The sequence below is a fragment of the Rhinatrema bivittatum genome, chromosome 1 (assembly GCF_901001135.1).
Source record: "Rhinatrema bivittatum chromosome 1, aRhiBiv1.1, whole genome shotgun sequence".
Lineage (NCBI taxonomy): Eukaryota > Metazoa > Chordata > Amphibia > Gymnophiona > Rhinatrematidae > Rhinatrema > Rhinatrema bivittatum.
In genome coordinates, this window is record NC_042615.1 from 682,492,374 (window position 1) to 682,508,630 (window position 16,257).

General features: G+C 43.3%; 1 protein-coding gene across 2 annotated transcripts in view; it reads left to right on the forward strand.

Moving 5' to 3' along the window:
- Positions 1-16,257, forward strand: part of MCCC2 (methylcrotonoyl-CoA carboxylase 2) — a 137,684-nt gene that overhangs the window by 44,774 nt on the left and 76,653 nt on the right. The gene's annotated exons all lie outside the window — the stretch shown is intronic.

The following is a 16,257-nucleotide window of genomic DNA, read 5'->3' on the forward strand; positions in this document are numbered from 1 at the left end:
TCGACCACGCCCCCGGGCCGGCATCACGCCCCCGTCACCCCTCCCGCCCCGAAATTCGCGCCGCCCACACGACACGCCCCCTTTGCAACGCCCTGGGACTTACGCACGTCCCGGGGCTTGCGTGCGCCGCCGAGCCTATGCAAAATAGGCTCGGCGTGCGTAGGGGCCTTTTAAGAGGGTTACGCGCATAACTTATGCGCGTTACTCTTTTAAAATCCGGCCCAAAGTGGGGAAAACTATAACAATCATATAACAGAGGAAGCAAAGTTACAATCAACAAGGAGGATAAACTTGGAAGCTTAATCAGGGGTGGAGAAGGCAGTTAACTAAGAAACATCATAAAATTAGGAATTAGGTGATTGTACTTATTAGGTACTTAGAAGAGGTACCTAGTTCCATGGCTCATGAAGAGTGGCTACGGCCATTAGCATTGAAAGCACATACTTTTTCTACTGATTATAAAAACATATGCATGTGTATTGTATATGTGAAAAAAATTGACTTTGCTTAAAACCCTGTTTATACATAGAAGTCAGTATATTTGAAAATATGTGCATATAATTGAAATCACCAGTATGCCGAAATCTCCACTGGTTATCCAGTCCTCCTTCAGGTTATCAAGACCTTCCTACTTCTTCACTTTGATTCCACTCCCCATTTTATCCAGACCTCCCATCCAACCAATAATAAACAATAGATGAGGCTGACATCAATTGCGCAAGATAATTAGGTGTAAAATTTTGTGAATAAGTTGACAAATATATGTGTGTAAGTCTCTTGAAAAATAGCAACTTATGCACTTATGTCTTCACTCCATCAGAGAATGTCCCTAAACCACACCCTTTTTTCACATGTGTACGTGAAGCCAAAAGTACTCATATACTTCTGATGGTTTTAAAATAGCATGTACATGAATACAAGCTACTTATGTACATATATACTAATTTTACACAAGTAAATGTTTTGCAAATTCACCCTTATGTTTCCAAAGCTCTATGAAAGTGCAGAGGTTGCAAGTTCATTAATGGATTATATTTTATTCTATGCTGTTTTAACATTTCTCAGTATTAATTTGTCTTCTGTAGTACTCTTTGCTGTTCTTTTCTTTAGTGATTTTGTGTCTTTGTTTTTACCTAAATATTTATATACACCTCCCTGTTCAAGGTCTTGTATATTATTTATTTATTTATTTATTTGCATTTCTTATATACCGGCATTCGCGATGGGAGTCGCATCATGCCGGTTTACAATAAACAGGGTGTGACAAAAGGATAAATACTTATATTAGTATATTAGTTTTGTCTCTATTGAAGAGATTCTGGCATTTTCTAGGGTGCAGTAGTCTTATCATGGTTGCTGGAATTTTGATCTTATTTAACTTTAGAGTGCTTTTCATATTTCTTTAATAGAATGACTATAATTCTTTTCTCATTAAGAAAAAAAAGAATAGATGTAATTTAAAATTTCAAGATTGGCCAGGGTATGTGACAGGCATCTGTAATCTCTTATCTACTGTACATTACTTGATGCAGCAGTTTCAATCCATCAAAAACTATTTTGTTAAATTACTCTGTAGTGCGAATACAGTGTAAAGATAGAGAGACTATAAAAACCCCCAATCCCAAATGGCCAACAACTTTAGAATTAATGCTATCATTGACTATGGGGGTCATTTATCAGATGGATCGCACGCGATAAGGGACGTTTCGCACGCGAAAAGTCCCTTATCGCATGCGATACCAAGATGGGAACGGAGTTGGCCCCAGAAGAGGAGGAGTCAGGGCGTTACCGGGGCCGACTCCGCGAAGACGCCGCGGACGACGAAAAGGTAAGGGCCTTTTCGTGTCCTATTTCGCGCCCAATAGCTACACCTTCTATGGTGGCGCTATTGGGTGTGAAACCGCGGCGGTGCGATCGCTGCCAGCTAGCGCAGGCCCGCCCCCCATTTTGGCCCCCCGCCCCTCATTACCTAAAGTATCACAGGCCTGTGATACTTTAGAAAATGAGGCCTTATGTCTTGACAGGATCCATATAAAGTAGACAGTGTGAATGCAGGTTCTTGGCTCTTTTGTAACTGCATAATTGTGGCATATTATGAAGGTGGTATAGTTTGGGTTCTGGAAGGAACAAAGGAAGATTTATTCAATGATATAGGAAATGTCTTCTCTTTTAGTATGATTCTTCAGGAGAGAAGAAAGGGAAAGAGTATGGAGGTAAAAGTAACATTTAAGAGCCATGAGAATAATCTGTGCTGATAGTGCCACATTTTTTAAAAATTATATTGTCGCTCTTAAGAAATAAGTGAACCGTAACAGATGTAATGTTATATTAAATCTTTTAAATTAAAAATAGCAATATAGTTGTCATGCAGGTTGGTAGATTTTAACACTGTAAAAAACCAAAACATAGCCCCTATTCATAATATAAAATGCTTTGTTCATGGTTGTTTAGAATCTCCTGATGATGCAGGATAACTTGGAAGGTGCTGTATGCGTGCCTCTCTCTATGGGCCTTATTCAGAAAGGACTTTCCCCAATCTGTGCTTATGGAAACCAGCTTTATTCAATAAGGCCATGTGTTTTTGTTTGACTGGATCCTTTTCTCTGCAAACAAGACCAAAGTAATCAACAAACATGATTCATAACCAGGTGAAATCAATGTCTGCTTCTGAATGAGAAAACTAGCATTCAATTTGTAATTGATTAGCTGCCTCTCTACTACTCGAATTTCTTAAAATCTAATTAAGTCATTGCGTATTGCTTACCCTCTGGTTGTAGTGCTTTTTCTTCTTATGTTAATTCTCTTAGCATTAGGTAGGGTTTAGACTCTTTGTAAAATGTCATGAATAATGTGGAACCTTTAAAGCAAGACTTTATTAAAGAAACCAATCGGGCTGGAACTGTGAAGGTGGTTTCTTCAGCATTGATTAAAGAAAATTTTCAGAGACAAAACAAAGTTCTTTGAAATAAACTTAAGTAAAACAAAATGTATATGTGATCGGTCTGCCGGAAGGAGTTAGAGAGGATTTTTTTTTACTTGCTTCAAGCTTGTTTACATAGTGGTTTTTCTTATATTTTGGACCAACAGTTTAGTAGGCTACATAGAGTAGATAAGATGTAAAAGATTCTTAACAAAATCTAATTTAACTCTATTTCAAGACCACTATAAAGAAAAGCGTGGTCGGCTTGGTGGCTCAGTGGCTATATAATGGACTGCCATGCAGATGATCTGGGTTCAGTTCCTAAGCCATGAGTCTGGTTTCTGGGCCATCTAGGGCTAGAAATGTTGTGTTGTCTCTCTAGAATGACACCTAATGGCCAGACTCAGGGACCACAGTCATACATTCTGAAAAGAGCATGATTGCATGACCCCTGGCCAAAGAACATGGCCAAGATGGCTGGCCTATGGAGGAGAGAGAGATTTAAAAGCAGAGGCATAATATAGTGGGTAGTTGTGATTGGAAATGTAATATAAAGAAGTAGGAGGAAACTACCAGGTTCAACCCTTTCATCCACAAAAAAGGAAATTTGGATCTACTTACTTGATGATTTTCAATGAGATATCAGATAAAGATTTGTTGAGAAATCTCATAAAAAAAGAAATGTGTAAAGTGATATTTCAGTGAAAGAAATAACTTATGGGACAAAATTACATAGAAAATAGTCTGGAGAGATAGGTCTGGCCATCACCTCCTTTTATAGCTTGAACAGGGCCACCTTATCCTTAGAGTAACCTGCACAGAGTGACAGTTACAACCTTTAAACACTTTGCTGGTCAGATTGGATGGATACTTTGTTACTATGTAAAATATGTATTTATGCACATTATCTAGAGGCATAAACGTAATCTAAAGGAAAAATATCATTGTATACAAAGTTTCATTTGGCTTTCGTAATTAGAAAGGATCCAAGTCACAATAAAAGTTTTACAAAAAAGTTAACTAAGGAAAATTCGGTTTCAATTCCTTTAGTAGCCTTAGCAAGCCTAACCTTCTTTATCATTAAACCAAACATAAATATTCTGATTCTAGTCTCACACCTGAACCCCTAATGGAATTCAAGAGACAGAAGGGACCACTACTCTTGCCTTGTTGTTCACAAAATATCTTAATTGCAGAGGGTCATAAAAAATAAACTTGTTCCTCTTGTGAAGGAGTGGCCTTACTACCCCTCCTTAACATGTACAGGATGGTCTACCTTAAATACCTACAGAGGGAGAGAGCTATGTAGGAAAGATCCTGCTGGGCAGGAAGAGTCTGTGGGTGGGGCCCTGACAGGCAGGTTAAGAGGCAAGGCCCTGCTGGAATCAGGAGGCCCTGCATCTCCAGGAGGAGGCAGCTCCTATTCATTATTGATCTAACCAAAGCTGTGTGTAGACTGCTGGAGGGAAGCAGCCTGGGTAGAGGAAAAGGCAGCTTCTACTTACATTGCTGTCCTACTTGAAGCTGTGAGTACTACTGCTGAAGGTAGATACTTTACTGGGTTTGTAACTCTGGAACTCAAAGACTTATCCGATTCCACCTGAGATGTTGCCAATACAGTTGACAAGGAAGCACCTGGAGACTGCCAAGACTCCAAGCAATGAAATGATTCATGGGGTCTGGGAAAGCCTCTGACTCTCCCCTTCCTCATCACTATTATAAGGAGAAAAAAGCACAAGAAAATATGTGTAGGTTCTGGAGTTCATGGTGATGGCAGCTGCTGTCAGCATCTTCTTGGATCTCCTTACAATTGTTCTCACAGAAAATATGATTTTGACTTTTAGAGATGTTGGGATACATGTTTTTCATCGCTTTGCCTTTGCTACTCAACTTCATAAGAAAAATGTATTTTTGTTATGTGAAGGTTCGTGTAAAAATAGTGCTATCCTGTTTTCTCCCAAATTTAGACTGGCTTTGGGTAATAATTCTCAAAATGAAAATACAGAGGCAGCAATTAAAACTCCAGATAAGATACAAATAAATTATAGTTGGATCCTTAGGGTTACATTATACTGTATAAACATACCCAGTATAAAGGGATATACGGGAGAACCCCCCCCCCCCCCCCAAACACCTTAAAAGACCAGTTTCCAGTTTCAGAGAACTGGCCCGGTATGTCTTAAACCTAATACAGCAGGGAGTCCTGGGCGGAGGTCTTTGGGAAGGGATATTAACTAGCCGGGCCCAGGAGGGAATAGGAGGCCCAGGGGAGAGAAGGAAGCCTAAAGAGAGAGAATACTGCTGAAATGTAAGTTCTCTGCGTCTGTTCTCTGGCTATCCCAAGACCACTCATTGTGCCACATATGGTGTGAATTTGAGGATGTCTGTGCTCAGCCTAGCACATGCAGAGAAACCATGCCAAAAAAAGAAAAAGAGAGAAATTTCATTACTTTCTCTTTTGTTGGGCCTTGCAGCAGCCAAAAGCTTAATTTTACAACAGGCTAAGAAGGATAGCTTCATCAGAAGTGAGTCAGCTGAGCAGGCAGGTTTTATTTTATTTTTCTGCAAAGAGAAGAAAAGTTGTTTTGAATACTCTGGAACAGGGGAGAGCCCTTTGAGAAACTTTTGTGATACCAGAGCAAGTAGGCTAGCTTGGAGCAAGCCATACAGGCTGTCACCAAAGGGCAGCAGAAAACCTGGGGGGCCGTGCACATCCTGACTGAACAATTTGGCCAACAGCTGGCATTGGTGAGCCACTAGCAGAGAATACTAAACCAGTTAGCACAAGCAATGCAAATCACTATGATGCAGCCATGGCTTTCACCTCCGGTCATGTTTAAAATGAAGATGGGGGAAGACCCAGGTGTCTTAAAGAATTTTGAAAGAACTGCTTGCCTGACAGGTTGGCCAAAAGCCAGCTGGACTACATACCTAACAAATATACTTACCAGCAAGAGCAAAGCTGCTTTTCAAATGGCTAATCCTAATGGGAGAACCACTTATTCCACTGTCAGAACTACTATATTAGAAAGGAGTACGCTACAGCCTGGAGAAACTCCATGCAGTCTTTTTCATCAGCTAAAAGATGCTGGATGGAAATGGCTATAGCCAGAGATGAAGACAAGCTTCGAGGTAGCCAACCAGATCTTTCTGGAGCAGTTCTGGACTGGGAGACCAGGTTATGCCGCCTCCTCTTCAGGCTATCCTGTCATTGGCAGCATTTGAAGAGGAGTTGGAGTGCAGAGTGCGGTTGGCTGAGCCCTACAAGGTTTCAAGCCGTCAGCCCCTTTGGGACCTTCACCTACCGCTGCAGACTGCACCGTCTATGCTAGAGCAGTTGGACTTGCTCCTCGTTGTGCTGCTAACGCAGCCTGTACCGGTGTCCAGAGAGCTCTCGCTGACACAGAAGTCACCGACGCGACCTCGATTGGAGACCATCCCCATCGGGGATTCCTCTGATGAGGAGGGCCTTCTGGGCTGGTGGTTCTTTGTCCAAGGCCAACCCCACGGCTGGGGTTGCCTGAGCCGCTTGGTCCATCAATGCCCTTGATGACACCGATGCCTGCGGTGCTTTGGTGCCCTCTGAGCTCTTAGCTCTCCCAGTGCCACATTCCAAGAGCGTTGTTAGAGCTCCCCCACCAGTGTCCCCGGGCAATCTGAGCGATGACAATGCTCCTTATGACATGTGGGGAGGTGAGGCTTCCGTATCCTCCTCGGATGATTGAGGACCTGCCCTCTGAGCCTTTTCCTCCAGAGAAGAGATGTCTATCCCCTCCAGAGGATCTGACCTTTGCAGGCTTTGTCCAAGCCATGGCAGAATCTGTTCCTTTTCAGCTCCTTACTGAGGAGGATTCCAGGCACAAGATACTGGAGGTCTTCCAATTCATGGATGCACCGAAGGAAGTGGTTGTAGTTCCTGTCCATGATATTTAAGGCACTATTTGTCTGGCTTTGGGACCACCTTTTCTCAGTCCCGCAGGCCAATTGTAAGACCAATGCCGTGTACCTGGTGCAGCCAACCACGGGTTTTGAGTGGCACCAGCTTCCACACCAATCTGTGATGTTGGAATCAGCCCTCAAAAAGGCAAAGAGGTCCCGCACTCATGCCTCAGCACTCCTGAACGCCCGGAGAGGAAATGCCCTGAGGAGGACTTCCTGAAGGTTGTTCAGCAGAGTTTCGAGTGTGACAAGCACAAGGTTCGGTTCGCTTATGATGTCTTTGAGATGGCAGCAAGAGTAGCCATAGTGGGCATCAGTGTACATCTAATGACTTAGCTAAGTGCCTCCTGGACTTGCCCTGTACTGGAGAAAATCTTTTTGGAGACAAAATTAAGGAGATGGTGGCATAGCTGAAAGATCACCATGAAAACCCTCCAGCATCTTTCAGCCATTACCTCAGACCCACAGGGAAGAGATCCTTGCGTCAGGGGCCCAGATGCTCTTTCTACCGCCTGAGGAAGAATTATCGCCCCAGACAGCCACTTACCTCAGCCAACACCTCAGCAGAGTCCTGCTACGGGATTTTGACTGTTTGCGAGGGAGCCGAAGCCAGCCCCGTATTCTCAATGGTGGATCGGAGGCCAGCTACAGTTCTTCACGAATTTCGATATGAGTGTTGGTGTCTTAAATTGAGGGAGCAAAGCCAGTCTCCCCTCCGTAGGAGAGGAATCAGGGTACCCAGTGAGACCATCCTGAACTTTTCTTATTGGAGGAATTTGTTCAAGGCCCTCAGGTTCCGAATTGGATGAAGGCCCCCTGTTCTCTTTGGAATGAGGAAATATGTGGAGTAGAAGCCCCTCTTCTTTTCCGCGGAGCTATCGTCTCATGGATGTGGAGCTCGTGCTGTTTTTTTTTCTTTGGAAAACTGCCATATCTGAGTTTTCTCGTTCGCTTTTTTCCTCGCTCGGCCTTAATTAGAGGGCATTGCGATAAGTTACCCATTCTCTGCAGTCGACGAGATAGCAGTTTCAGCCAGGCTGTCCTCGAATTTCTTTCAGATGTAAAACCCAACTCTTCCTGCATCAGGCCCATTGTTCAGGTTCAGGCTGATTCCCTGTGTTACCAACAGCACCTCTGTTGTTGTGCCTGTTGGCACCTGGTTAGATCGCTGTTGGTCCCCTTGTTTGGGAACAGGCTGTAGCTAGGTATTCATCCACTTGTGAGGACTACCATCCTGCTTGTCCTAGGAGAAAGCAGAGTTGTTTACCTGTATCAGGTGTTCTCCTAGGACAGCAGGATGTTTGTCCTCAGGAAACCTGCCCGCCTCCCTGTGGAGTTGGGTTTCTCCTATGTTTTATTTTTTTATAATTCTATATTACGAGACTGAAGAGGGACCCCGCGTGGACACATGGCTAGTGCTGGGCTCTATCTAATGATGTCACTCACTTATGAGGCCTAACATACTGCTGTCCTAGGAGAACACCTGATACAGGTAAGCAACTCTATTTTTTGCAGATTATAACATTGCATATTGCTATCATATGGTTGTGTAATGTAATAGCCGAGTATCATCATTCAACTACTACTCTATATTGCAGCATGGCATGTTAGAAGTCTGACACTTACTTGTATGATCTAGAAAATGAAAGTGATGAAAGTTGACACTATCAGAAATGCTGAAATATTTTGGAACTGAATAAATTAGATAAACTAAGGGGGAAAAAGAAAGCTAGGATAAACTGGAATCTGGGATGTCTTAAGAACATCAGCATAAAAACAGAGTTCCAGGAGGGACTTCAAGATGGCCGCCAAGTGAGGAATGCTGCCAGAATGCTCTGTCGGATTACCTTTTTTCTTAGATTTCCTTTTTTAAAATGCCTCACACAAAAAGGAAGGCTAAATTGAGGGAGATTATTTCAAGCTCTCCCTCTCTGGAACTAGGCTATGCTAATGTTCAAAAAATGGACAGGAAGAGAAACCAGCATAGATAATGACTGAAATAAACCTTTGGTGCAGAAGAATCTTGAGTGAGTGCACGCAACAAAGCTAAATATAGGGGTAGATTTTAAAAGAAGCGCGATCAGCCTACTTTTGCTTGCGCATCAGACTCAAGCAAAAGTACGCTGGATTTAGTAGATACGCGCGGAGCCGCGCGTATCCACTAAAATCCTGGATCGGCGCGCGCAAGGCTATCGATTTTGTATAGCCTGCGCGCGCCGAGCCGCGCTGCCTCCCCCCGTTCCCTCCAAGGCCGCTCCGAAATCGGAGCGGCCTCGGAGGGAACTTTCCTTTGCCCTCCCCTCACCTTACCCTCCCTTCCCCTACCTAACCCACCCACCCGGCCCTGTCTACACCCCCCCCTTACCTTTGTCGGGGGATTTACGCCTCCCGGAGGGAGACGTAAATCCCCGCGCGCCAGCGGGCCTGCTGCGCGCCGGGCCGCGACCTGGGGGCGGGTACGGAGGGCGCGGCCACGCCCCCGGGCCGGAGCCACGCCCCGTACCCGCCCCCAAAACGCTGCCGACACGCCCCCGAAACGCCGCGACGACCGGGCCCGCCCCCGACACGCCCCCGACTCGCCCCCCTCCGAAAACCCCGGGACGTACGCGAGTCCCGGGGTCTGCGCGCGCCGGTAGGCCTATGTAAAATAGGCTTACCGGCGCGCAGGGCCCTGCTCGCCTAAATCCGCCCGGTTTTGGGCGGATTTAGGCGAGCAGGGCTCTGAAAATCTACCCCATAGTGAATAGAGAAAATAGTGAAAAAGATACTTTTAACAAAAATGTGAAGACCTCAGAGAACTGAACAAACATAGGAGTATATTTACTAAGCCGCAATAAGCATTTAATGTGTGAAAATGCTTATCACGACAATATTTTCCCTCAAAAACTGAGTATTTAAATGAGCTGCTTTGCATGCATAATTTTGCAAATGTATGCAAAGAAGCTCATTCATCTGTAATTTCATGCAAATAAAATAATGCAACTTGCCTAAAATAACGTGTTTGGTAAAGGCTGGTGGTGCCATTTTGGAAAATACCAGCTGATGGCCTCAGGCCTAGCGGGCACTCCAGGTCCCACTAGACTGCCAGGGACCCCCATAGACCTTCAAGTATGACTAAGGGGGTTGGGCTAGCTATTATTGGAGGGGGATGGCTGGTATTGACGTGAGGAGGAATTGGGATGGGGGGACTGACTATTGTAGAAAGGGGAGGGGTTTGGGCAAAGGTGGGGGTGTCGCCATGCGACTTTCATTTTCTGGTTTTTTGCTTTTTTTTTTTTTTACTGCTAGGCCTCCTCTACAGGTAGCAGTGGTCTCTTAAAATCTTTGGGGGTCAGATATTCCAAGTTTGTGTGGCTCTTTAAGAAGATAGTGGCCCTGGGTGAAGGGAACTGCCATTGTGCAATGTTTTCCCTGCAATATTTGTCCCACAATATTTTCCTTGGAAAAATACCATGAGGGAAGCCACCATGGTATTTTACTGTAGTGGGGGAAAAATACCGCAGGAATGCCCTCTCCCTTCATCCTGTGTTTTTTTTCTGCAGCCATCAGTATTTTCCAGTTGCTGCAGTGAAATATCATGGCATAGTAAATGACCCCCCCCCCCCCCCCCATAATCTTACTTACCATTGTTCAGAACAAGTACCATCTAGAACTAATGGAGTCTGTTTTCTGAGATGTACATATGGCCATGTCTGGGTGGTGGATCTGAAAAAATTCCCCACCCCTGTCAGAATCCTCAGGTCCCCTTGGACATGGCCTGAACATTTCATGTGGATAAGAACATCATATGCACAGTTTGAGAGAGAGACATATACACAGTGATCTCAGAAGCCTTCGTTCCCATCAGAAACCCAAGTTTGTTTATTTATTTATTTTGTGTTTTTCTATACCGGCATTCGCGATAATATCACATCATGCCGGTTTACAATTAAAAAGGGGTGTAAAAAGAAGATACAATAAGAACATTAACAGGTGCGGAACGAAAAACGTTGCAGTTACAATATAACAGGGAAATACACAACTTGGAGCAGAGAAAATCAATAGGAATTTAACAAGGAGAAAGATTTTACAAATTTACAAGTTTATGGTGTTTACTAAGTTATGGACTTAAGTTAACAAAAACTAAAGAATCTGAAACATAAGAAGTGCAGAGTTAAAGCTAGAGAAGTTACTTTACTACAGGCGGGGGAAGAAATTAATGAAAGATGAGAAGAGAATATTGGAAAAGAATTCCACAATGATGTTTGATAGACAAAACTCTCTATATGTACAAATAGAGAATGTATAATTAAGATTAGAGACAAGGAAGTAAAAAAAAAAAAAAAAGTGATAAAGAATTTGTGGAAAAATAAAGCACCTGAAGCTGACATATCTGCAGAATGCAGGCAAGCACAGTGTTAAATCTCTTATAAATTTGATGAATTACGGCCTGTACGCTTGTCACAACAGAACTTATTTGATACTCCCCTGCTTGTAAGTTAATAGAAAACTGAGAGCCTTTTTAGTGTAGGTCTGCCACTCTGGAATTCCTTACCTCTCACTATTACATCTATTGATGATTTTTCAGTTTTTTAAAACAAATGAAAAGCTTGGCTCTTTACAGACAACCTTGATTAACCTGACTTTCATCTGTATTTTGTTTGTTTACACCATACTGTGATTGTATTTGTCTTGTGAACTGCTTTGAGCTTCCCCAGAGAAGCTTTTTATAGATTCAAGAATAAATAAATAAATGAATCAAGATGCATCACTGGAGAATTCCTAGAAGACTTGCTTGTCAGTGTCTTCATCCCAGTTCCCAAAATCAGCAAAGCACTCGAGTGCAGAGATTGAAGGATAATAAATTTAATATCACATACAGTACGTCTAACATACTTTTTGCAAGTAATAAAAAAAAACAAAAACCCAATCACAGCAATTGTTGAAGAACATCTAGACAAGACACAGAATTTAGTCATAAGAAATGGCATTTATTTACTACATATGTCAGATGAGAGAATGATTCAGAAGAAGAAAGCTCTGTTTTGTTTTTTTAATTTTATTGGCAGTGCCAAAGTATTTAATAGAGTAAATCATAGCAAACTGGTATAAATAATGTGTAGAGCTTGTGTACTTAAACATGGAATGAGGTTAAGCATGAATTTATAGTGGACTCAAACAGCTACAGTCAGAACATCAGCAGGAAATGTTAGATTCGTGGACCCTTGGGCCGGTCGGAACCAAAGGATGAACCGCTCGAGAGAGATTGCAGCAGTGGTCCCGACCGGGAGGCGGCAAGGACGGACTCGTGGATGGTCGGAGGAAGAACCAAGGAAGCCCTATGCGACCAAGGGCTTTGGCGAGGAGGAGGGGGACGGTGGAACTGGCGCAGTGGAGAGAAGATCTTCGCCCTGGAAGCCGATCCTCCCCCAAGAGGAGCTCGTAGGAGTCCGGCCGCTGGGACTTAGGAGGGCCCGCGGGGGCCGAGTCAGACGGAGTCCAAGGTCGAGTGCCAGAGGGTCGCTGCTTGCCAGTCCAGAGTCGTGTGCCAGAGAATCGTCGCTTGCCAGTCCAGAGTCAGGAGCCAAGGGATCACCGTAAGCCAGTCCAACGTCAGAAGCCAGAGAATCACCGTAAGCCAGGCCAGAGTCAGGAACCAAGAGGAGACCAAGACGACACAGGAACGCAGCAACTGGAGACAGGTACACCTGGGAACCTCGTTGCAAGGCAATGAGTCCAGTAACTGCAGGGCTTAAGTAGCCCTGCAGCGTCTGACGTCAGCCGGGGGAGGAATCAGCGTTTCCCGCGCTGGCCCCTTTAAATCGGGAGCTGGGACGCACGTGCGCGCCTAGGGGGCGGAGCCAACCGTGGAGGAACGCCGGCTGCTCCGCCGAAGAGAGGACGCGGCAGCAGAAGAGCCTGCAGGCCCGGGCGAGGTGGGAACGCGTCGGGCCTGCGGCGGAAGCGGTCTCAGGAGGCACGGGGAAGGCGGCCCGGAACCGGGGCGGCCACGGGGTAAGCGGCGATTCCGGGGCCGACCCGGAATCGCAACAGGAAATGCAGAGAACATGGAAATAAAGAGAGCAGGAGGATAAGGACGCAGCCACTCATCACTTTTATGCTATCTATACAGTGAATTTGTAATCTCGGAAACTCTGGAAAAACAGGAAGGCATAAACAACGACTTGAAGGTGACGAATATTCAATATAGTGATAATATAGTTCTCCAAGAGCTACAAGAAGTGTTAGTCTATGGACAGTGTTAAGTCTATGGAATGAACTTTAACGCCAAAATGAAAATAACCCCCGCCCCCCCCAAAGGCACAAAATATTACAAACATCAGACAAGAAATATACTTAGCCCAGATATAAATAAGCAAATAATTTCAGATAGCTTGTAGCCTCAAGGGAAAACTGCAAACAATAGTTAATGGCTGCTCCTCATGCTATTCTCTAGAATGTTGTGCTCCACTAAGAATTATGTCTAAAATGGCTACCCCTTTGGTTTCCGAATCAATCATTTATTTCATGTAGAAATTTTACCTCCCTAGCATGTCCTGATGTGATATTTACCCAGTAAATATTCAGGTAATTGAAATCTATTACCGTGCTTCCAAATTTGTTAGCTTCTCTAATTTACGTTAGCATCTTAATCATTTTGGCCAGGTGGATGGTAGTATACCCCCATCAGACATGGTATTTCCACCTGTAAAGATTGTACTGTGCATTTAGTCTCCTGCAGGATCTTTTCTCCTGTTGAACTCTATGCCATCCTTAACATAAAGCACCTTCCGCTGGTACAGCACTGATCCATTGGTTGTCCTCCTTCCACCAGGTCTCTTAGATGCCAATTATGTCTTATTCAATGCTATAAATTCTAACTCTCGTCTTACTTTTTAGACTTCTGGCATTAGCATATAGACATTTCAAAGTAGGATTTTTATTTGTATATACAACTTTCTTAGCAGTTAACAGGATATTTTGGAATCTTTTAACTCAATCTGTTCTTTACTTATAACCGCATGAACTACTTCTGCTTTTTTTGGTACTTGTCTATTAGGATGCTCTAACTCCTCTGTTTCTTTAATATCCTTTGAAGATAACTCCCTCCAAACCATGTGCTACTGAGTGACTGTCAACTTTCTGCCTTGTTCTAGTTTAAAAACTGCTTGATCTTTTTTAAAGGTTAGTGGCAGCAGTCTGGTTCTACCATAATTAAGGTGGAGCCCATCCTTTCAGAATAGGTTCCCTCTTCCCCAAAATGTAGGTCAGTTCCAGACTAAACAAAAGCCCTCTTCCCTGCACCATAGTCTCTTCTGTGCATTGAAACTCCGAAGCTCTGCCTGCCTTTGGGATCCTGTGCATGGAATAGGGAGCTTTTCAGAGAATGCTACCCTGAAGGTTCTGGATTTCAATTTTCTATCTACAAGCCTAAATTTGGCTTCCAGAGCCTCCCACACCTTTCTGTATCTTTGGTGCCCACATGTACCACGACAGCCGGCTCCTCCCCAGCACTGTCTAAAATCCTGTCTAGATGGTGTACCTTTGCACCAGGCAGGCAAGTTACCAAGTGAGCCTCATGTCTGTCAGCCACCTAGCTGTTTACTTCCTAATAATCAAATTGCAAACTATAACGGTGACCTAGCTCTTCTCTCCTGGGCACAAGCCCTTGGAGACCCATCCTCAGTGCGAGAGGATTCTGCATTTCCTGGACAGTAGGTTCTAGCTATAGGATCACTTCCTGGTACACCACAGTGATGTTTTCCTTCCAAGAAAAGAACAGTAAAATCATAAGATCTGGAAACCTAGGCAAAGCCAAGAGGAAAGCTGGGGACAGAGAAATCTGGCGTACACCATGGTACTTGATAGTAATGAATGTAATATCTACCTTGGGGCATATATTTTTAAATCATATCTTCCAATATCCTGTCTTCACATTGCAAATTACCATTTATCTGGCTTTATGGTCAATTAAAGTTTATCAATCAGTCATTTCAGGCCAAAAAACAGCTATGGAAAAAGAAAACCTCAAAAATGTTTAAGAAACTGACTCGCGATTTCATTCTGTCATTTAAAATTTCTAGACATTTTTTTAAGCCTTGGGCTAAAATTAACTTTTTTCAGAGCATATAATCAACATTTTTTCCAGTTAAGATAAATAGCATGTCCACCACCAATTTCTGACTGTTTTCTACCTTGCAGTGCCATATGCCTGGAATATACCCCGAATCAGTGCGTCATGTTCCCCCTTTGTCTGTATTCAAATCCAGTTTAAAAGCTTACATTTTTTAAGCTGTTTTTAAATCCTAAACACTTCTCTATAATAAATACGGTTCCCTTAGACTCTTATTTGTCTTGACTAGATTGTAAGCTCCATGTAGCAGGAACTATCTCTCACATGTATCTGTTTAGTGCTGCTTATGAGTAGTAGAACTTTGAAATTATAAATAGTAGTAATGTTTTAAGTAAAGTGCATTTTCAGTCGTACAGTGTAAATAATCCCAACTATATGTATACAATGCTGAGTTCTATATCAGAAAAAGGACTCTTGACGCCATTAGTATACCATTAAATTCATGGCTCAGTGTACAGCAGTTGTCAGAAAAGCAATTAGAATGTTTGGAATTGTTGGAAAGGGATAGAGAATATAATAATGCCTCTGTATAAATCTATGGTGCAATCACACCTTGAATATTGTGTGCACTTCTGCTCACAATTCGCAAAAGAGCTATAGCGGAACTAGAAAAGGTACAGAGAAGGGCAGCAAAAATGATAAAGGGGATGGAAGAATTCCTTTGTGAAGAAAGGCTTAACAGGTTAGAGCTCTTCAGCTTGTAGAAGAGGTGGCTGAGAGCCACAAAGAGGTCTGGTTTTCATGGTATACATAACGAATATTCATGTGCATTCATTGTGAATATCCTGAAAACTAGGCATGCTTGTGGCTTTTGAGGACCAGAGATGGCCACCACTGTAATAGAGGTTTATAAAATCATGAATGGTGTGGAACAGATTAATAGAGAACAATTATTTACTCTTTCAAATAGCGCTAGAACTAGGGGATGCTTCATGATATCAGTTGAACAGATTTTAAAGCAAATGTAAGCACTTTTTTTTTCAGTCAATACACAAGCTGTAGAATTTGTTGCCAGATGATATTGTCAGTGTTAGTAGTGTAGATTTATTTAAAGTAGGTTTGGATGAGTTTCTGGTGGACAGGTCTCTTAACAATTATTAGTCAGACATGGAGATTGCCATCTCTTGCTTCTGGGAGTGAGCAACAGGGACTGGATCTTCCCTTTAAAATTTGCCAGGTACTTCCAGTGATCCTGATTGGCTACAGGATGCTGGACTCTGTGGCCCTTTGGTCTGGCCTAGCAAGGAATGCCTTATGTTCTTATGGTTTATATGGTATACAGAAA